We start from the raw sequence: 5,000 nt of genomic DNA on the forward strand, positions 1-5,000 counted from the left end.
TATTGCGCCTTAACCTAACCTGTATTGCGCCTTAACCTAACCTGTATTGCGCCTTAACCTAACCTGTATTGCGCCTTAACCTAACCTGTATTGCGCCTTAACCTAACCTGTATTGCGCCTTAACCTAACCTGTATTGCGCCTTAACCTAACCTGTATTGCGCCTTAACCTAACCTGTATTGCGCCTTAACCTAACCTGTATTGCGCCTTAACCTAACCTGTATTGCGCCTTAACCTAACCTGTATTGCGCCTTAACCTAACCTGTATTGCGCCTTAACCTAACCTGTATGGCGCCTTAACCTAACCTGTATGGCGCCTTAACGTAACCTGTATTGCGCCTTAACGTAACCTATATTGCGCCTTAACGTAACCTATATTGCGCCTTAACCTAACCTATATTGCGCCTTAACGTAACCTATATTGCGCCTTAACGTAACCTATATTGCGCCTTAACCTAACCTATATTGCGCCTTAACCTAACCTATATTGCGCCTTAACCTAACCTATATTGCGCCTTAACCTAACCTATATTGCGCCTTAACCTAACCTATATTGCGCCTTAACCTAACCTATATTGCGCCTTAACGTAACCTATATTGCGCCTTAACCTAACCTATATTGCGCCTTAACCTAACCTATATTGCGCCTTAACCTAACCTATATTGCGCCTTAACGTAACCTATATTGCGCCTTAACGTAACCTATATTGCGCCTTAACGTAACCTATATTGCGCCTTAACCTAACCTATATTGCGCCTTAACCTAACCTATATTGCGCCTTAACCTAACCTATATTGCGCCTTAACCTAACCTATATTGCGCCTTAACGTAACCTATATTGCGCCTTAACGTAACCTATATTGCGCCTTAACGTAACCTATATTGCGCCTTAACGTAACCTATATTGCGCCTTAACGTAACCTATATTGCGCCTTAACGTAACCTATATTGCGCCTTAACGTAACCTATATTGCGCCTTAACGTAACCTATATTGCGCCTTAACCTAACCTATATTGCGCCTTAACGTAACCTATATTGCGCCTTAATGTAACCTATATTGCGCCTTAATGTAACCTATATTGCGCCTTAATGTAACCTATATTGCGCCTTAATGTAACCTACGTTGCGCCTTAACGTAACCTACGTTGCGCCTTAACGTAACCTACGTTGCGCCTTAACGTAACCTACGTTGCGCCTTAACGTAACCTACGTTGCGCCTTAACGTAACCTACGTTGCGCCGTAACGTAACCTACGTTGCGCCGTAACGCAACCCACGTTGCGCCGTAACGTAACCCACGTTGCGCCGTAACGTAACACACGTTGGGCCTTAACCCAACACACGTTGGGCCTTAACCCAACACACGTTGGGCCTTAACCCAACACACGTTGGGCCTTAACCCAACACACGTTGGGCCTTAACCCAACACACGTTGGGCCTTAACCCAACACACGTTGGGCCTTAACCCAACACACGTTGGGCCTTAACCCAACACACGTTGGGCCTTAACCCAACACACGTTGGGCCTTAACCCAACACACGTTGGGCTTTAACCCAACACACGTTGGGCCTTAACCTGCTCTGTAATTGTCATACGACGCGTTAAATTAGTGTAGTGTTGCCTAACTGCAACCCCCGCAATATAGTTTGCTACTCGCACTGCCCGGTCCCCAGTGTATCGCTTCATGTTAAACACCTTGCAGCTATACACTGTAATGTGGATGGCAGCAGGACGTACATGCTCAATGCCCTTTGCAGTTGTTCATTGGCATTTGCAGTTGTTCATTGGCATTTGCATGGCGAAGCACTTAGCCTACGCTGTGGTACGGCCTGTGTCAACTGTCCGCTGATGTTGTACGTCCAAATCACACACTGTACTGCACATTGGTCCTCATGTACTGAATGATACATCGTGGTACATGTGACCGTACAACGACTGCGCCAACAACGGCGAACCATGCGGTCCAAATGTTGTGCACTCAGCTACGTGTCGTCTCCCTATAAGAGCTGGATTGCAGTGTGGTATGCCCTGGATGGCGATCAGCATGAGCCGTCTGTTGATGTAGTGGCGCGTGTTGTCAGACGTAGTCGTCTCTTCTCACACACCGTGATAGCATGGTGCACTGCGTTCCACATCTGCGACATGCGACAGAGGCCGGTTGACAGTCGTTCGCGCAATGGACATCGCATACGTACGGGGGCCACCTTCCACGTGTTCGCGAAGCGTGCACATGTTGTTGCGTGTATGTGGGCAGACATAGTGTGTCGTGACACCTGACACAGGCATGCAACAATCGTTGAATTTGCAAATGGCGATGGACGCCTACGTTTGCTGGTGACGTTACGCAAATGAACAACTGGTAAACCGTTGTGGTGCGGTTGTTCTCGCTAGAGGTGAATCAGTGATGGCGACGATCGGTTGAGCTACCAACCGGTTGTTCCAGCGATACCCACCATGCCCACGAACGTGAATGGCATCTGGGTGTGAAGCGATACGCGGCGGTGGCTGGGTGGGACCGTCCCCGGCCGGTGAGGGGGGGCCTCCCGGCGTGCTGGCCGCGCGGTGCGTGGGCGCACGCGCTACAGCCGGCTGGTGGGGGCGGCCAGTGGCAGGCGCGCCGGCCGACGGAGGCGGCAGGCGGCGCAGCTGCGCGCCGGCGCACCCTGCACGCGGCGCCGTGCGGCCAAAGTAGGTCCTCGCGGGCCCGGTGCGAAGCGCGGTGGACATCTGCAGTGTGCTGGTCCGATTGAGGACTGTGTGCGCTGAGGATGCGCCGCCGCCCGGCGCTCGGCGCCGCGACGCCGTCTGCTGCTCGGTCGCCTCTGCGGTTCTCGCAGGTGGTTTGTATCGCAGCTGTGCGGACGTGTTGGCGCGTGCGCTGTGCTGGGAGAGTTCGCTTCGGCACCCAAGTGGGGCTTTTGTCCTTCTGTGGCGCTGGCGTTGGAGCTGCCGGTCACCGTAGGTGGCGCGTGTTGTCTCCCGCCGGCAATGCCACGACAGCACGCTCCCGGGCCTCTGTCGGCAGCGGCAAGCTCAGTTGGGAGCACGGGTGGTCGCACCTAAAGCGTCTACTCGCCAAACTCCGGGCGATTGCGCCTCTCTCGAACCCGACCAAGTACTTAGGACGGCGCTGCGCGCCGCCGGGACCTGAGAGGGTTTCGAGGTGTATGGTGCAGGGGAGCTCAGCCTCCTCCTGTTTGCAGAATAATTGAGCGGACGCTTGCGTGTTCGCGCGGGCCCCCGGGACACACTCCCGGGCGGCCGGCTGCTCAGCTCTAGTTGACGCAGCTCCCTGGTTGATCCTGCCAGTAGTCATATGCTTGTCTCAAAGATTAAGCCATGCATGTCTCAGTACAAGCCGCATTAAGGTGAAACCGCGAATGGCTCATTAAATCAGTTATGGTTCCTTAGATCGTACCCACGTTACTTGGATAACTGTGGTAATTCTAGAGCTAATACATGCAAACAGAGTCCCGACCAGAGATGGAAGGGACGCTTTTATTAGATCAAAACCAATCGGTCGGCTCGTCCGGTCCGTTTGCCTTGGTGACTCTGAATAACTTTGGGCTGATCGCACGGTCCTCGTACCGGCGACGCATCTTTCAAATGTCTGCCTTATCAACTGTCGATGGTAGGTTCTGCGCCTACCATGGTTGTAACGGGTAACGGGGAATCAGGGTTCGATTCCGGAGAGGGAGCCTGAGAAACGGCTACCACATCCAAGGAAGGCAGCAGGCGCGCAAATTACCCACTCCCGGCACGGGGAGGTAGTGACGAAAAATAACGATACGGGACTCATCCGAGGCCCCGTAATCGGAATGAGTACACTTTAAATCCTTTAACGAGTATCTATTGGAGGGCAAGTCTGGTGCCAGCAGCCGCGGTAATTCCAGCTCCAATAGCGTATATTAAAGTTGTTGCGGTTAAAAAGCTCGTAGTTGGATTTGTGTCCCACGCTGTTGGTTCACCGCCCGTCGGTGTTTAACTGGCATGTATCGTGGGACGTCCTGCCGGTGGGGCGAGCTGAAGGCGTGCGACGCGCCTCGTGCGTGCTCGTGCGTCCCGAGGCGGACCCCGTTGCAATCCTACCAGGGTGCTCTTGAGTGATTGTCTCGGTGGGCCGGCACGTTTACTTTGAACAAATTAGAGTGCTTAAAGCAGGCAAGCCCGCCTGAATACTGTGTGCATGGAATAATGGAATAGGACCTCGGTTCTATTTTGTTGGTTTTCGGAACCCGAGGTAATGATTAATAGGGACAGGCGGGGGCATTCGTATTGCGACGTTAGAGGTGAAATTCTTGGATCGTCGCAAGACGAACAGAAGCGAAAGCATTTGCCAAGTATGTTTTCATTAATCAAGAACGAAAGTTAGAGGTTCGAAGGCGATCAGATACCGCCCTAGTTCTAACCATAAACGATGCCAGCCAGCGATCCGCCGCAGTTCCTCCGATGACTCGGCGGGCAGCCTCCGGGAAACCAAAGCTTTTGGGTTCCGGGGGAAGTATGGTTGCAAAGCTGAAACTTAAAGGAATTGACGGAAGGGCACCACCAGGAGTGGAGCCTGCGGCTTAATTTGACTCAACACGGGAAACCTCACCAGGCCCGGACACCGGAAGGATTGACAGATTGATAGCTCTTTCTTGATTCGGTGGGTGGTGGTGCATGGCCGTTCTTAGTTGGTGGAGCGATTTGTCTGGTTAATTCCGATAACGAACGAGACTCTAGCCTGCTAACTAGTCGCGTGACATCCTTCGTGCTGTCAGCGATTACTTTTCTTCTTAGAGGGACAGGCGGCTTCTAGCCGCACGAGATTGAGCAATAACAGGTCTGTGATGCCCTTAGATGTTCTGGGCCGCACGCGCGCTACACTGAAGGAATCAGCGTGTCTTCCTAGGCCGAAAGGTCGGGGTAACCCGCTGAACCTCCTTCGTGCTAGGGATTGGGGCTTGCAATTGTTCCCCATGAACGAGGAATTCCCAGTAAGCGCGAGTCATAAGCT

At 52.8% G+C, this 5,000-nt stretch overlaps 1 non-coding gene across 1 annotated transcript in view; it reads left to right on the forward strand.

The window, feature by feature from the left end:
- Window positions 1-3,290: 3,290 nt before the first annotated feature.
- The window catches only part of LOC124590575, a 1,910-nt gene continuing 200 nt past the window's right edge, over window positions 3,291-5,000 (forward strand). The window contains exon 1 of the ribosomal RNA XR_006976634.1: window positions 3,291-5,000. This exon is cut by the window's right edge and continues 200 nt beyond it. This is a non-coding gene — a ribosomal RNA (small subunit ribosomal RNA).

Source organism: Schistocerca americana, unplaced genomic scaffold, assembly GCF_021461395.2.
Source record: "Schistocerca americana isolate TAMUIC-IGC-003095 unplaced genomic scaffold, iqSchAmer2.1 HiC_scaffold_77, whole genome shotgun sequence".
Taxonomy (NCBI): domain Eukaryota; kingdom Metazoa; phylum Arthropoda; class Insecta; order Orthoptera; family Acrididae; genus Schistocerca; species Schistocerca americana.